Source organism: Ascaphus truei, chromosome 2 (assembly GCF_040206685.1).
Source record: "Ascaphus truei isolate aAscTru1 chromosome 2, aAscTru1.hap1, whole genome shotgun sequence".
NCBI classification, from domain to species: Eukaryota; Metazoa; Chordata; class Amphibia; order Anura; family Ascaphidae; genus Ascaphus; species Ascaphus truei.
In genome coordinates this window covers 175,250,638-175,269,535 of record NC_134484.1, presented here as the reverse complement: position 1 = coordinate 175,269,535, position 18,898 = coordinate 175,250,638, and positions in this window count along the sequence as shown.

Genomic DNA, 18,898 nt, shown 5'->3' with positions numbered 1-18,898 from the left:
GTCTTCCTTTGGGTATGATATCAAACACAAAAGCTAGTAACACCTGGATGCTCATTGCTCTGTACTGTATCCCTTCTTGTAAATGTGCATTATTGCCATGCTATTCTATGTGGTAATTTTTTTGGTCATTGCTGCTTTTCAGAAGGACTGAATGACTAAGAAATGTGTATTCATTGTGTATTGCATCTGTGTCATAAAATATGCTGTAATATAAAGGTAAAGTGACAGGTACAGGTATACGCCTACTTTTGACCACTTACAAACGCAGCTCCGCTCAGCACCAAATGCTGCCCCTGTTATGTCAGCAGTACTTAACATAAAAGCTCACAGTAATTGCATTGCCACACTCACTGATCTTGGTCAGAACTAACTCTTAGGGCCTCATGCACTAAACGCTGAAAAAATCTCTTCGGCAAGTGTTGCCGATAGGCATGATTTTGGCGATTTGCCCTCGCAGTATTCAGTAAGGGCCGAATCCATGCCGATCCCTGCCGAATCTCTGCGAAAGCAAAACGCCGATGAGCCGGTGATAAAAAATCCTGGCTCCCGATAGCCTGGCGATAGGCCGTTTCTGCCGATAGGTGTTTGCAGCAGAGAGACACCCGCCACTCTCCCTGCGCAAACATCGGCAAAATAAAAACATTTCAAAACAACTTTTACTCATAGTGTACATGTGCAGGGGGTCTCCGGAGCTGAACCGCATTGGTTTCAGGTCCGGGGACACCCTGCTTCCCGAGATACAGGCCCCTTTATGAGGTGCCGGTATCCCTCTGCATTTCAATGTCCCGGTCACGTGACCGCGGAATGTAAACAAAGCAGAGGGATACCGGCACCCCCTAAAGGGGCCTGTATCTCGGGAAGCAGGGGGTCCCCGGACCTAAAACCAAAGAGGTTCAGCTGCGGAGACCCTCTGCACATCTACACTATGAGTAAAACACATATATAAATAAACAATCATTCCTTACCTTTGTGGCTATGGGCTATGGTAACGAAGCAGCATGAATGTATTTTTAATAATAGTGTACTGTGAGCAGGGGGTCCCCTGAGCTGAATCGCTTTGCTTTGTGGACCAGGGACCCTCTGCTTCCCGAGTTACAGGCCCCGTTATGTGTCATCGGGTGGCAGTGTAGCCGCCATCTTTATAGCACCCCATTCGCGCCGTGACCGCTATAAATATGGCGGCGACATTGTAACCGTTGCCCCAAACCGGGGCTTGTAACTCGGGAAGCAAGGGGTCTCTGAGCCACAAATCAATGCGGTTCAGCTCAGGAGCCTCCCTGCTTCCGCACAATATTATTAAAATACATAAATGCTGCTTCATTACCATTGCGGATATCCGCTAAGGCAATGAAGGGGTTAAGGCAGAATAGCATGTTTATTGGGGACATTTGCTCCCAATAAACATTGCAATAAACAGCATACACACCCTGTGTATTTAAAATACATAAACACCAATCAATACATTAAATACATATAGCACTCACCCATTTCCGGCTGCCACGATAAAGGCCATTCTCATCTTCATCCTGGCCATGCCCCCTCCGCTGCAGAAAAACAGACACAAGAATGAAAACATCCAATGTAATGTCCCCTAATTCCTTAATCACCATAGCGGTTATTAACCGCTACAGTCATTAAGGGGTTAACCCACCCTCACCCACCACTCTGGAGGCCTACATACCCTCCCACACTAACCCCCCACCCCGTGAGGACTAACCACCCTCACCCACTACCCACAAGGGAGGCCTACCAACATACCCTTGGGGCCAATACCCCCTCCCCCCACCCCCTGTACCACAATAAAAACAATACACTGCCCCACATTAAGCATTATTCTATATATTCAATACATTACCCACCCCCTGTGCCACCCCATAAATACATGATTTATTCTTTTACATACATGGTTCATACCCCAGCCCCACGCGAGTCCCCGGCAGGCTGGCGGGGCACCTGACAGACCTACAGGGTACAGTAACTTGTTTCACACAGGTTCTGGAGGCCTGTTGGTGTGTCGTGCCATGGCCCCCAGGTGGTCTCCTTGGGACACCATGGGCCACAATTGGGTCCCCACGGTAGGCCCGTGGATGTCTGGGAGCCCCGGGTTAGACCCACAGGTGTCTGCGGGGCCTTGGGTGGTTCTCATGGGGGTCTGGGGAACTCACGAGTGCTCACTACAGGTCCGCGGTGCCCCCACGGATGTGGGACCACCGGTTCTTCCCTGCAGACTACGGGTCAACGGAGCCCCCACAGATGTGGTACCACCGCTTCATCCCCGCAGGTGTCACCCGTGGAACCACCAGCCTAATACCTGTGAGATACCTGAGGAGACCGCAGGTGGTCTCCAGAGGTCTCACGCAGAACCAAGGAACCAACCCTGAATGTAAAAAAAATAAACCTGGCCTATACATTCAATACATACATTTCCCCCCCCCCCCAACACCTACAGTACAATAATGTGCAAAATAACTATTATCCAGATAGGGATAATAGATTATTTGCCCATTATTAAACACATTAACTAGCATATTAAAATAAATAAAGTACTACTGACCTCATCAATAAGAAGCCTCCGTCGCCAGCAACATCCTTGTCTTTCGTTGCCCACAAAATACATAGCCAATACATTGCAATTACGTTCAGATATCAATTAACCCCTTAAACACCTTATCGAATATTAACCGCAAAGGTAATTAAGGGATTAAGCCACACTGGCCTGATACCCACCATTCACCCATTCATTTGTACAGTGGCTTCATCATGCAAATATATATATATATATATATATATATATATATATATATATATATATATATATATATATATACAGATGGTTATATATATATACACACACATGATGAACCAATATACAAATAAATGTAGAAGGGTTATCAAAAACATGCTGTACTACAAATACCACTTCTCCATACAGACACAATACAATAAAATCAATTTCCTTTAATAATCCAATCTGATCTTCCAATCAAAATCCTCAAATGCCAATCAAAATCCAGAAATGCCACTGAAAACATTGCATTTACATTGTATACATGATGCATACAATCTATGCACCATATACATTCTGCAAATGAATGTTAACAATAACATATCCCAAACAAAATACCAATACATCCAAACAAGTATACTATTTAAACCAATCCAGTACCCACATATCAATTAGCATTCATTAATTAAATCCCTAAACAATTTACATTCCATCCCTAAGAATTAAACAATTAACTAATTCAATCGTTGAACAGAACAAGTTATCCTCTGAAAAAATATAAGTACCAACAAGAATACAATATACAAAGCAAGCCTCACCCTGACCTAAAGTACACCATACAATAGCAAAAATTACATCTATCTAATTTTAAAATACATGACACACATTTATGCATAGCAGCATAGCCAAAATAATTTAAAACACAGCAAATCAAGCTTTTAAAACAACATAATTTCTTACCCTGTATGTATATATCGATCTAGACATACATACATACACTGGCGACACACTTAATCGCAGTGCGGCCAAATCCGCAAGCCGGGAGATTTCCGAGCTTGCTAGTGGCCGCCCCTCGGCGTGCCGCGCGTCACCGACGCGCGGTCACGCGTCTTCGGGAGCCTGCGCCCCCTGCACGCGCGTCCAGGGCTCCCCGAGGGAGCCCTGGTGTCCCGCGATGTGGGGGATGGCGGCAGGGGGTTCCGGGGGACCCGGCGGACCCGGCAGCGGTAGGGAGAGTGCCCCGATCGGAGGGCGCTCTTCCGCTGCTTCGGCGCACGCCCGTCACCCTCCGGCGTGCGCCAGGCTACTGCTGCGGCCAAGAACGGGCAAATGCTCGAATAAACTTGGCCGCAGCAGTACATACAGTGGCAAGACCAAAAATAATTTAATACACATGTTAAAAAGCTTTAAAAAAAAGAACAAGTTAAATAAAATACATTTCTTTAGTTCACTTACCATTACTTCACCCACTCACCGACTCCCGTTGAACAGCTTACTCTCGAACCAATCCACCACGCACAGGAACCATAAAATAAAAAAACATAAAATAATAAACATTAAAATAAAAATCCAAAACAATCCACGGGTCTTCTATTTGTAATCCATCTTCATCTGTATTCTTCTTTCTTCTATCTGAGGCTCTATTCCAGGTCTTCATGTCTTCTACGGCCACGCCCTGGCCTTCTTCTTCTTTAGGAGGTCCTTCCTCCTCGACGTCTGCCTTCAAAATGAGACGACATAGGCTTTTAAAGACCTATGACGTCACATTTTCATCATGGTTCCCACGGGCCTGATTGGCCCGTGAAAACCATGTGTTTTGGCCGAGAAAAAAAAAATGATGACGCCACTTAAAGGCAATGAGAATGGCTTTGCTTCAATTGCCTTTAAGATGACGTCATTAAAAGAAACATGGCCAGCCTCACATGGTACGGTAGCCAATCAGAGCGTGGGAAGTCTATCCCTACTCTGATTGGCTCTAGTACCATGTGACAGGCTTTCGATGACTTCACATCCGCTCTCCCCCCAAGCCTCTGTCACATGGTATACTAGAGCCAATCAGAGTTGGGATGGAGTTCCCACGCTCTGATTGGCTACCGTACCATGTGAGGACGGCCATGTGAGGACGGCCATGTTTCTTTTAATGACTTCATCTTAAAGGCAATCCAGCGCAAATCCTCAGAAAGCAAATAATGCAAGCTTTACCCGAGACCCCAAAAAACAGAAAAGCTAAAGTAAGAAAATAAAACTGAGCAGCACCTAGAATACCTAAGGTGAAGAATCCATGAATGCGGGGAGAATGAAGATGGCAAAACCCTTTCTACTCAAGTTTTTTTGCCCAGGTTACCTGTTTCTGCACCCAGTACCACCATCCCCATCGCTTCCAGATCCAGACCCTGCTCACCTCACCCTGGACATCCAAACGAAGGAGAGATGGAGCACAGCTGGAAACAAAATGAACTACTAGGAGAGTGGGACCCAGATAAAAAAGTTAGTTTATTGGATCAGTGCAAAAATACAAAAAACGGAGCCCTCAGGCCCCCACCAACGCGTTTCGAGCCGGTGGCTCTTTCTCAAGGTGCATACCTTCTCAAGGTGCAAACCTCACCCTGGATCCAGCTCAGCCCAATCTGGGCCATCTCAGCCAAACCCGGAACCTGCTCCCCTCACCCTGGATCCAGCTGAGCCGAACCCAGATCGAGGTCTTCTGAACCCGCACCATCCTCATTTTGCCCTATATCCAGCTAAGCCCAATCCAGTCCCATCTCACCTTGCACAAGAATCAGCACTGCCCAAATCTGTCCCAGCTCACCTCACACCGGACTTAACAAAGCTAAACCTAGTCCCAGCTCACCTTGCCTACAGATCCAGTGCAGCCCAACCCAGTCAAAGCTCACCTCACCTCAGATCCAGCACAGCCCAAACTGGTCCCAGCTCACCTTGCCCCAGATCCAGCTCAGTCAGATGTATGTTTGCACTGTCGGGTAGATTTTGATTACCTGTCCCAACGCAGCCATACAGGGACAGAATGGAAGCAAAGTTGGACCTGAATTTGGAGAGAATGGAGAGACTGGAGAGGGACATTATGGAACTATTCTATTCTAGGCCCACAGCAGCAGGAGAGAGCAAAACATCTTATTTTATTTATTTATAAAATATTTTACAAGGAAGTAATAATTCTCGTTTTTATGTATGTCCTGGGCATAAGAATTAAAATGACAAATAATACATAAGTGAATAGGGTTACATTTTATACAAGACATTGCATACTTAAAGATAATATATATTATAGGCGTATGTAACAGTTACAGACCAGGTTAAAATGTGAGACAGCTTTGGTTTTGAAAGAACTTAGACTGGTGGTGGCTGTGAGAGTCTCCGGTAGATTGTTCCAGTTTTTGGGTGCACAGTAAGAGAAGGAGGAGTGACCGGATACTTTGTTGAGCCTTGGGACCATGAACAGTCTTTTGGAGTCAGATCTCAGATGATAAGTGCTGCATGTGGTAGGGGTGAGGAGCTTGTTCAGATAGATGGATAAATTGCCCAGAAAGTATTTGAAGGCAAGAAAAGAAAGGTGAACTTTGCGCCTAGACTCAAGTGATGACCTGTCTACTTCTTTGAGCATTTCGCAGTGATGTGTGTTATAGTTGCATTGGAGAACAAAACGGCATATTGAATTGTAGAGGGTGTCGAGTTTGCTATGGTGGGTTTGGGGTGCCATGCCGTATACTATGTCTACATACTCGATAATTGGCATTAGCATTTGCTGTGCGATACGCTTTCTGATCAGCAGGCATAGGGAGGATTTGTTCCTGTAGAGTACACCTAGAGTACACCTAGTTTGGCATAGGTTTTGGATGTCAGGGTATCAATGTGCATCCCGAATGTTAAGTGGGAGTCAAACCACATGCACATGTATTTAAAACTAGTAACAAGAGTTAGGGTGGTGTTAGCATTGGTTCTGATCCGGAGCTCAGTCAGTGGAATCTTTAAAAATGTAATCTTGGTCCCAAATACCATTGTTACAGTCTTGTCAGTGTTTTAAAACAGTTTGTTTTGGGAAATCCAATTTTCGAGTCTCAAAAAGTCAGACTGAAGTATGTGTTCAAGGTTGGAGAGGCTATGGCTGTGTGCATATAGCATTGTGTCATCTGCATACATGTGTATTGAAGCTTCCTTGCAAGCTGTGGTAAGATCATTGATGAACACTGAGAAAAGTATGAGCCCCAGAACAGAGCCTTGCGGGACACCATAGGTGATATCCAAGGGGTTGGAGTTAGAGCCTGAGATGGACACATGTTGGGATCTACCTGATAGGTAGGACTGAAACCAGTTTAAAGCATGCTTCCCTATTCCAGAGCACTGGAGTTTGTTAAGCAGGAAAGCATGATCAACAGTATCAAAAGCCTTTGCAAAATCAAGGAATATTGCACCAGTGAGTTGTCCCCATTCCATTCCACACTGGATTTCATTGCAAACTTTTAGCAGGGTAGTTACGGTGGAGTGTTTGGGGTGAAAGCCAGATTAGAATTGGCTAGGGAAATTTGTCTTGGTATAGTAATCGCTTAATTGGGCGTGAACACATTTTTGTATTACTTTGGATAGTATTGGGAGAAAGGAGATTGGCCTGTAGTTTGAGACAGTGTTTTTGTCCCCACTTTTGAAGATTGGGACAACTATGGCAGTTTTCCAGGTCTTAGAGATATGGCCTACAGACAGGATAGAGTTGACTATGGAAGCAATTGGTTTGGCAATGGCTGGGGCACCAAGTCTTAGGAACTTAGATTGCAGTAAGTCAGGTGCACATTGGCTGCTTAGTTTTAATTTGAGGAGCGCTTATGTAATCTCCTCTTCGGATACCGGGCCAAATTGAAAATTGTGGGCAGTGTTGGGAGGGGGTGGGGCTATATGGGTACTCCCAGAATGAGATTCCTGTTTGTAGTTTGGGTTGCGTTTCACAAATAAGTTAGCAGCACACCCCAGAAAGTAATCATTGAATGCATTTGCAATGTCAGTAGGGTTTGTCAGAGTAATATCCCCTTTAGTGATATTACTTGGTTGTTGTTGGTTAGAAGGCTTGAATATGTTGTTGATAACCTTCCAGAAGTTAGCTTGGTTTGATGTATTCTGGAGGAGATTTTCAGAGTAATATTGTGCTTTTGCATGCCTTGTGCACATGTTCTGCAGGCATCTGTAGTGATTGAGATCCTTTGTAGTGCCAGTTACTTTGTAGCTTTTCCACAAGGCATCCCTGAACTGATAGAGTGCTATAAGGTCAGATGTAACCCATGGAAGGTGGGCCCCCCGTACCCTTATTCTGCATAGTGGAGCATGGGTATCACAGAGTTTTAAGAACTCGGATTGTAAATAGTCGAGTGCAGAATCAGGGTCGGGAATTAAATCGATTCTGTGCCAAGGGCAGTTGGTAAGGTCAGCCAGAAACTGTTGTGCTTTAAAGTTTCTAAATGTTCTAGTGAGGAGAACTTTAGGGCTTGATTAGGGTGGTTTAATTTTCCTTACACAGTACACTGTTGCATGGTCACTGAAAATTTCAGGAAGGATGCCAGAGGATTGGATTCTGCTGGGACTAGAGGAGAGAATCCAGTCTAGCAAGGAATGGTTGTGCAATTTCAGATTTGTCCGTGTGGGTTGGGAAATAAGTTGTGATACTGTAGGTTAAGCGACTTGATTTGTGTCTGGATTTTGTAGTTTTTAGGGTCAAACCAATCAAAGTTGAAATCTCCATGAACTAGCAGCTCACTCTTTTCATTCAAAGAGGAAATGGAGCCAAGAAACTGGGTGATATTAGTTGAGGACTGTAGAGGGGCTTTAGGGGGGCGGTAGATGCCAGCTAGTAAGATGGGCATAGTTAAGGGGAGGCAGATTTTGTGAACTAGGAATTCAAAAGAGGGTGGGCTTGGGGGGCAATTTATCAGTGTAAATTGTAAGGTGAAAAAATGGAGAACAAAAGCGCACTAGCAAAAACGGAGCAGGAAGGTGCGCATGGATTGGTAAATTCCAATAATAAATGTCCTCTTTTCATTTCACAATTTAATAAACAAAGTGGAAAAATCAACTCTATTATCTCCAAACATTGGAATGTCCTATCCATGGACCCTGTCCTCAAAAAATATGTTGAATCTGGCCCTGATTTTGTATACCATAGAGCGAGAACAATTGGATCATATGTTTCCCCAAGTGACCTACAGTAGCGACATTATTTATTCTTGCACTTCCCGCACGGCAGGATGCGTGCGGGAAGCGTGGTGATGCGGCTTGTTGCGGCGCACTGTGACGTCACAGTCACGTGCGCGCCCGGTTTCCCCGACACCCCTGGAGTTTAAAGTGAGGTAAGCGGGGGTGCGGGGAAGCAGAGGGGCAGAGCAGGAGCCGGGTTCGGGTCGGGAAGGGGGGCTAAAATGCACCCAAAGTGGAGGGGGGGTGCGTGGAGGAAACGTGGCGGCGCGCGGTCTAGACTGGCGCCAGCCGGAGTAGATCCCGGCATGCCGCCGGCATTGGTAAGAATAAAGGATGCCGCTACTGTAATTACTCCTGGTTCTGATAGATCTTATATCACCAGGGGTTCCTTTAAATGTGGTTCCTGTAGTGTATGTAAACATATGAAGCCGGCAAAAAGTTTTTTACAAGATGTCTTGCCGCAGTCACATGATGGGATAAAATCTAAAATCAAGGAATTTTATATTAATAGTTTTATAAATTGTAAAAGTCAATTTGTTGTATATCTCATAACATGTGGCTGCGGCAAAAGATATGTGGGAAGAACGATTCGAGCTCTTAAGGTCAGGATGTTAGAGCATTTAAGGCTCATTAGATTGAAAGATACAAATCATCCTGTTTCTAAACACTGCACAGAATGTGGTCAAGGAGGGATCAGGAATTTCTCTTTTTTGGGCATTGAATTGGTCAATTGTAAACCTAGAGGAGGTGATCGCGTCAATCTTCTGAACCGTAGGGAGGCGTATAGGAACTTCATTCTCCAAACGCGCTTCCCTATGGGTCTGAATATTGATTGGCAGCTAACCCATTTTTTGTAATATACTATTCATGTTTGTTTATGTAAGTAATAATTTTGGATAATAATAATTGGATTTTGATCAAATTTAACCTTGATTAAGTTCTTACAGTATACATTATACTTGTTTTCTTATGTCTTGTGCATACTTTAGAGGTATTATAGAATGCTGTTTATGTGTTACATTAGGATATATTATCCCTGGTCTTCAGGTTTCATTACACATATTTTGTGTTTTACATGCTTATTTTGTGTTTTACATGCTTTTTATGTCATTCATATTTTTTTAAATGATCATATTTGGTTGTTATGTATTGTGGTTATGTATGTTTTTTTTTTTATGTTTTTTATGTTTTTTTCTTTATGATTAGATAAAGAGGTCAGCTACTTGTCCTTGGCTCATATATTTTTCCCTTATGGATTAGGATGTTCCCCTTTTTTTCTATTTTTTGTGATTTTTATGTTCTTGACATTGCAGCGCCGTGTTGCGCATGCGCAATGATTAGCATTGCGTGCGGGCGCCATGGCGACTTGTACTGCATTCAAGGTGGTTGGATTTGTGATATTTCCTCTTGTTTTGCCCTTAACAAATATGGCTACTTTGCTAGTGGGATGTTTTTGCCCTTAGAACGGCACTGGGTCGCTCTGCGCATGCGCAATGACACGCATTGCGTCATGACGTCATCATGTTCCGTTTTTTTGGCGCAAAATGGCTCACAGGTAAGAGGGTATTTAATGGATGTTATTACATTGTGTTTTATCCTTGAAAAAGAACGCTGTGACGTTCGAAACGCGTTGGATGGGTCTTTGTCACATTAAAGTGCCCTTTTAATTCATTTTTGATTTTGGGTCCTTACTGCTCCGTTTTTGCTAGTGCGCTTTTGTTCTCCATATTTCCTGTATACTGCATATCTGAAGCTGCACAGCCTGCCTACCACTACCAAGATGTGAGTATTGCTGATCTTCAGGGGAACCTGCCAATGAGACTGAGGGTGAGTGGGCTTGTACCATCTACCACCTGTCTTCAGGAGGATAGTACCCATACCAGTGCATATTAAGTACTATATCATACTTTTTTTTACCTTGGTTAGTGGTTTAGCTTACATTATATATTATACCTGCATTGGAGCGCTTTAGCCTATTTTTTCTAAATTGTAAGGTGTCTGCAATATAAAATAACACCCCTCCACCTCTCTTTGACCTATCTCTCCTAGAAATGGAGTATCCCTGAATGACAATATTTGCATCAGGAGTTTTAGGGGTTAACCATGTTTCTGTAAGAACGATGGCTGTGGGTATATACATAAGGCACCATGCTCTTAGTTCATCCAGTCTGGGCAGCAGGCTCCGGATAATTATGTGGGCGACAGATAGACCTTTTTGGAATTTAAAGGTAGCATTCTCAGGGGTATGGGACAGAGCTTAAATGGGAGGACCTTGGTTAGATTCAATATCACCTGCTAAAGAGAGTAATAGTATGAGTAGATGTTTGCAAGTTGTAAATTTGTGGTGTTTGCCATTAGAGTGAGCGATGGTTGGTATGCTGGATTTTAGAGTTCTCCACCAACATTCAGTAGATAGTGCAAGGCTTTTGAGTAGTCCAGGGTGTATGGTAATGTTGGGTGTGGGCCAGGAGGGAGGAGTTTGTAGTGGATAGAGTGAGTAATGTTTCAATGAGGCCACAAGAAAGAACAAAGTTGAGATACGTACAAGGATGTAGGTAATGCTGTATGGAGCAGTTGTGAGCCAATTGTGAGTGCAGACTAAACAGCAGGGGTGTGCCTTTTCCTTTTCAAATGTTTTGCAATGCTAGGGTTGGCAGTTGGCTGTGTGGGTGAGGGTTGGGGGGGGTAGTTGTATGCAGTCAGAGTTGGGAGTGGCTGCAGTGAAGTAAGTTGTAAAGGAGTGGGGGAATAAATTGTGCAGGCTAACAAGCATGGGATCATAGTGTGGTCAGAGTAGCTCACCATTTGTTGTCATGTGTAGAAGAGTTGGCAATATGTCCAGTCCCCAGTCAACCTCTTGTCAAACTATAGTCTAACTATATATTCTCACTTCAAATGCTTACTTTAAATGCCTCTCTAAAATGCCAATGCAGGTCCTGCAAATGCAGGTCTTGCAAATGCAGGGGGGTATTAGTTGTATACATCTAAAGAAGTCACATGACCCTACCCCCTCCCCAATAAATCAGCTTGTTCCAGTTGATCAATTAGCAGCACACAGTTAAGAGGGGGAAAAAAATGCCTTTTGATATTCAAACATACCACAAGATCAATAATAAAGGCCGGGCGGGGTAATTCTTTTAAAACAGGACTTGCAGATCAGAAACATACCTGAGAAGAGAATTCAATTAGACCCATGTCATATCAGCTGAGGTTGTAGGTCTTGCATGAAGAGAAGTAAATATATAAACTATTGTCTAATTATATATTCTCACTTGAAAGGCTCTGGTAGCACCCTCACCACCTCCTGTTTCTCCATGCTACTGAACATCAATGACCAGGAGGACATTTTGGCTATGAGTCCCCCTGACAGAGGGAGAGACCTGCAGGAAGCATCATCCCAGAGCAGTTAGCTGTGTCCACTTTCCAAAGCACACCTGTTATACCACAAAAGCAAATACCACAGATGATCCGTGGGAATACAGTAGGTGACAACCCACTTTACATTATTCCAACTGAAACACTCAAAATATGTAGCAAACTGTAGAGGATAGCCATATCAATTTGCCAATTTGTTAATTATCAAACACCCTGTCAGTTTTGAGCAATATTCCCAATGGTGCAAACAAGTGAACTTTGACAACTCTAGGGTAAGAGGGCGATTTCTATCAATTTGAGCAGAGCCATTGTAGATGAATTGAAGCAGTATTGAATAAAACGAGCTCTGCACAATTCAAGACCATCAAAGACAGCATCAGTGCACTTTTGCGGCATCAGAAGACTTAAGTCTTCCGAGTCAAGTAGACAAATTTATTAATGTAATAAATAAAGTTTTGTAAAACATACAGGACACCTGCAAGCTCATATTAAACCCCCAAATTAACCACAACATATATATAAGCATATAAGTGTCACAGAGGAGTGCTACTGAGTATGGCAATATATATTTAAAACCAGAGACAGAACATGAAACACAGACAGAGCTCAGTGCACATCCAGTGAAATTTATACACAGTACAGTGCCTAAATATATATGTATAGATATCTATTAAATAAAATGGTCTTTTAGTTTAACATTTTGGCCAAAGTGTTGTAAGCCCCTGAGCCACTACACGGCAGACCAACTCTCAAGGGTCCCTAACACTAATATCAATTCTTAATAACCTGTGTATTACCAGCAACTAATTTTGACAGATGTATTATATATCATTCTTCCTGGTAATACACAGGTTATTAAGAATTTATATTAGTGTTAGGGACCCTTGAGATGTGGTCTGCCATGTAGTGGCTCAGGGGCTTACAACACTTTGGCCAAAATGTTAAACTAAAAGACCATTTTATTTAATAGATATCTACACATATATATTTAGGCACTGTACCGTGTATAAGTTTCACTGGATGTGCACTGAGCTCTGTCTGTGTTTCATGTTCTGTCTCTGGTTTTAAATAAATAAAGTTTAACAGAAAATATTTTAAATCTAATAAATACAGTTTAACAGAAAATGTTTTTAATTTAGTACTTTATTGCAGTTATTATGTAATTCTTGTTTTGCAGGTTTGACAGGCTGATGACAACATCTCGTTAGTTGAGGAAACACAACCAGTAATACTGTCAGGTAATGTACTATAATGTACTGTAATTCATGCATCTACAGTATCTACAATTATTTAACATTTGAACACGTAAAAGAGACAGCAAGAAGATGTCAGTTGGCTGTTGAATAAGATTGTAATTTTTTAATTAAAAAAATTCTATTGTAATCATTATTTAGTTCATGTTTTTATTCATGGTTTGCAGGTTTGGTGTGCTGATGAGCATTAACACCATTTCCGTGCAGAAAACACATCTTCTGATACTGTCAGGTAATCTTATGTCATTCATGCATCTATTTTTGTTTTTTTCAATACCCGTAATACCCGTACTGCACATGCATTCAATACAGTTCAATTAAATGACACACCTATGCGTTTCAACCTGCAGGTTCAATAGAAACACACATGATCAGAAATTATGACGTGCATATGCGTTTCAACCAGGTCCCATAGAAACACATGCATACAGTACCACACAATGTAATTCATTCACTTCACTACTGCATTTCTTCTCGATTATAAATATATAACATTCTCTTTTCACAGATGAAAATGTCCAAGTGCCAGACAGCCCGAAGCCAGCATCTGAACAAACCACAAGAAGAAGGAGGATTTAAACAAGCATGTAATGTAATCTTTGAGTGCAAAGTAGCAGCAAGGGGACACTCCGCTGAGTTCTCAGTTTGGCGCCGTTGATGCAAGCATCCAGGTCTCAAGCTCTCCACACACGTGATCTTCTTGTAAGTAGGATTTCAATTTTTCCAATACTGGCGGATCGGCTGTTCTTGTTTGTCACCCACATGGTGCTATATTTTATTATATTTAATAAATCTATGTTCTAGTCTATCACAAGGTGTTGTCTTTGTATGTGTAGTTAGGTATATGTATTTGTCTTGTAGTGTAGATTGTCTTTGCCCAACAGTTATACGCTATGATTTGTTTTCTTATTTTTGTCTTTTGTTTCATGGTACAGTATGAGACTGTTCGTTTGGCTCCACTGAGGATCACTGAATCATCCAATTGGACATTTATTTATGTCAGGGTATCACTGTTTGTTTTAGGCGCCTGGTTTATTTGTTTTTTTTGTTAAATCTCTGTCTGTACCAGTCAGTAGTTCACTCGGCAGCCTAGCCCTTTTGTATGGATTTTTTTTTTCACTTATCCCTATATATTGAAAAGCACTAATTAGTATTTAAGCTTTAGCGCTATTATTACTATCTTTTTTTATCATATTTATTTATTGACCTTACTGGTAGATCCTCTATACCTTTCTAGTCATAGTGGTTCTCACTTTTAGAGTGAATGTGCCTATACTGTATCAAGACATTTGTATTCTGAATCTTGCCCATCGGGAGAGTTTCCATTAATTTTTGTATTTCTCATTTTTTTTAGTTTCTTATAATTTCCTTTTTACCAGCATTACAGTATGCTCTTTTTTTTGTTTATGAGTATAATAACTTAAGATTTTTATCATTATAGATTATGCTGTTTGGTTGTGAGACCATAGCACTGGATATGTAACTCTTTAGGCTCTCCATAAGTGTTCTGGTACATCCACTATATTCTAGTTCTATGTTGTCCCTCCTCAGGCCTTGGATATTTAACTAATTTTGGCCAGGCAGTAAGATTGACTAGAACATGTGCAGGTAGCAGTAGTGTTAATACAATATCATTCTCCATCACTAGAGATATGCAAAGTTTCTATTTTTTAGTTAATACATTTTGGTAAAGAAATAATAATTTTTTACATTTTGCTCAATTTTGTGATATTTTTAAATGCCAAAAAGGAATTTTTAAACATTTTGAAAAAAAAAGGTGTTCTGCCTTTTTAAAAAAATATTCCCATTTATTGTTTTAAAAAAAACCAATGTCACATGATGACTTTTTTGCGGAAAAACAGCTAATTTTGTTGTGAACACAAACTTGTGCAAACTTTTTCACATCTATACTACATATATTTTTAGATGAAACAACCTGTTTAAGTCCCCGCCTCTCAGCTGCCTGCAGGACCTTTCCTCTCTCTGTCCCACACCGCCAAGCTTCCACTGCCGGCATGCGCCGGGGCTCTGATGTCAGCACGCGGCGCGCTGGAACCTGAGCCCAGCTTACTTCAGGCTTGCTGACGTCAGAGCCCCATCGCGCACCGGCAGTGAAAGCTCAGAGGCGTGGGACTGAGAGAGGAAAGGTCCTGCAGGCAGCTGAGAGCCGGGGCCTGACCGCGACCAGCAGCAGGGCTTGCCCAGAGGTCGGGGCATATATGCAGCATCGGCTGACTGGGCCACCCCAGCTAACGGGCCCAGGACACCAGCCCCGGCTGTTCCCCCCTCTCAGCGGCCATGGCATTGAAGTCCTCCTATTTTCATTAGCAGCAAACATATTAAAAAACTGTTGCTTGTGTATTGTTTTGATTACTACTATTTAACATACTTGCTTACAATATATTACATATACAGTATTTACTGTATAACTGATGACAACTGATGACAACTTTTTCTTATTGGATATTGAAATCAACCATTTATTCATTTGGTTTATTATTCTTTTTCAAACCCTTGCACTTTTTTGTTTACATTGGTTGCTTAGCAATGGCAGTGGTGCAGTTATTTCCCATGGCGTCACTTGAACGTTGGTATTTAATTGTCTGTACAATATTTTGTGAAAGGTCCAATTGAGGAACCAAAAACATTGGTCCTGCAATAAAGTTATTTTTTGAAGATATCAATGGGAGTAACACTGTTTCTAACCTACAGTATCTCTACACATCTGCTGACCTTGCTGCACACTCGCGCCATTTACACATGAAGTTGCAGATGCAGCCACGAATATCCGAACACTTGCCTTGGAAAATCTGGGGCAATCTCCCAGTAATTCAAACTGAATGGGACTGCCAGGGACCCCTGCTGTGTTAATCTGATGGGCCATTAGTCTGGGTGGAGAAATCTCACAGAAATGTTGCAGCATTACTGGGAGATTGCCACAGATTTTACAAGGTAAGTGTTTGGATACTCATGGCTGCATCTATATAGTGGGTACTCTTTCTATTCTTAGAAGAATAAATAGGTACATTTCCATGTATGACCGTTGCTCAGACAATCCTTGTGTTACTGATAAGCAGAAGCACATCTTATAAATGTTTTCAGAAGTAAAAACTATATACAGTAAGTATAATCTGATTGCCACTGTTTAGTGAATATTCCATATATTTGAAATTAGCAATAATTAGTTAGATAATTTCCATAGCATGTGGATAAAACCCAATCAAGTTTCTAACATGGCAAATTTTGGACATTCACAGCCAGCGAAAACATTACTAAAATAGGAAACTTTCACCAATTGCCAAACTTGAGGAAAATTTACCACCAAATAATTTGTTAATTTTGTCTTTTGAAAAAGAACTGGAAAGCAAACAAGTGTCCCACGCTCAGCCTAATAATTGTCAGAATGTCGAGTAATATTGTAATGTAAAACCACATGGGAGCACTCAGGGGAATAACCTACACTAATAAAAAATAAATATCAGAAGGATGGAAGAACAGGTCCTTTGACAATGTGTGTTCTGGTCACATGAAATGGGCATGTTGGGAGACAGTGACATTACTTTTGGGAAACAGATGGAAATGGGACACATACTGACTGTGTGTCCTGTACCCCTGCTGTATACCTGTGATTGACCTGGACTCATAATACTGAGTATGAGAATCACAACCCAACCTGTTTTATCTTTTTTACTGAGGTAATCAAATGCAGACTATTCCCGTTCCCAAGCTCCTTTGAATAAACAATATGAGCTTGGGGATCCGGGCACTCTGCAGAACCTATAGGAACCAGGGTTACTGAGAATCAAATGCAGACTATACCTGTTCCAAAGCTCCTTTAATATATATATATATTTTAAAGTATTTGCTGAACAAACAGCATGAGCTTGTGGATACAGGCACACTGCATAAAGGCAACCACGGATGGTAACGAATACCCATATTGACTTTCTAAACTGAGTATAGTACTGTATTTACACCACTCCAAACCTTTCAACCTGACTCCTATCTGTTACTATAGAATTAGCACTAATGTTCTATCTGAAAATAAGGTGGCAAATGTAATTTGGGAGAGGGAGTGGCTCAGTGAGTAAAAGACACTGACTGGCACTGAGAGTTTGAAGCAGGGGAGCCTGGTTCAATTCCTGGTGTTGGCTCCTTGTGACCTTGGGCAAGTCACTTTATCTCCCTGTGCCTCAGGCACCAAAAAACATAGATTGTAAGCTCCACGGGGCAGGGACCTGTGCCTGCAAAATGTCTCTGTAAAGCGCTACATAAAACTAGCAGCGCTATACAAAAACATACTATTACTATTAATATAGGCAGCTAACAATTGGAGACAGTGCTGACAAATCCCTGGTTAACAAGCTATCAATTGCAGCACATCTGGCTGAGAAGTCTCAACTCTCTATGGGGCCTATTCAGGTAGCTACGATAAGTGATTTAACGCTTGTGAAGAGTACTTTACAAGCGATTTTGCATGTGTGGCTATTAAGAAAGCTGTGAAAACATTTCAAAATCACTTGTAAACAGCTTTTTCTACTAGCGTTATCACTCTTGCTCTGACAAGCCGAGCAGTAGGTCACAAAATGCTAAAACGCATATTTTTTGCCATTTTTTGCTATTTAGGCTTAAACACTCCTATTTTTTGTGCCACTTAATGTGTGGCGATATAGGATTGCAATTTGCATCAGACAGAGTATAATTTATTTTTACTGCATAGGATTGAAGCCGGGGGGTCTCCACAGCTCACATTAATATCAGCTCTGAAGACCCCCTGCTTAGACCCTATGTAATTCTTAAGAATCTGTCAACGGATTGCTGAATCCATTGATTGGATTCTACAATCCATCCACGTGTTGTGAAATCTGCAGAGTGTATTGGTAATAATAATTAAAAATCTGCAAAACATGAATCACCCGTTTTGAGATTGATCCACTAGCATCCGAGGAACAAAAGAGCCGGCCGATCAACTGCAGATCAAAATTTGTAAAAAAAATAAATTCCCATCTCTATTCACAGAGAGTAAAGGTGATCTCTAACTTCTTAAACTAATTTTTGTCCTATTGTTGCACGAGGAAGAAAGAAATAGTGTAATTAAACACCTGCAAGTTCTCAAAGCTTTATCCTGGGGATAAAGTTAACCTTTTCTTCAGGCCAGAATCAGTTTGTTGGATGCAGCATCAACCCCAGGGCCGATTTAACCATTATGGAAACTAGGTACAATATAGTTTTGCCAGTTAAGTATAATAATTCATGATGACCATATACGTGTATATATTTGGGAAATGTCACTATTTTTGGAGTGGCATTTTATGGATGTTAGCATTACCACTTTTTATTGAACCGTGGAAGATCATTGAGGTAATTAGTTCAATTGATTCATCAGCCTATATATTCTGTGATAGACATACTGTAGGCAGGATGGGACTCCTGAGGAAGTTCTGGCGAAAGGCGTAGAATCCATTCCCATTGCACAAAGAATGAGAGAGTGAGGTCCTGGCAAACGGAGGAGTTGCGTCATACCGCTTCAGCCCTTTGTAGACCGGAAGTGATGAATGCAGAAGAGATA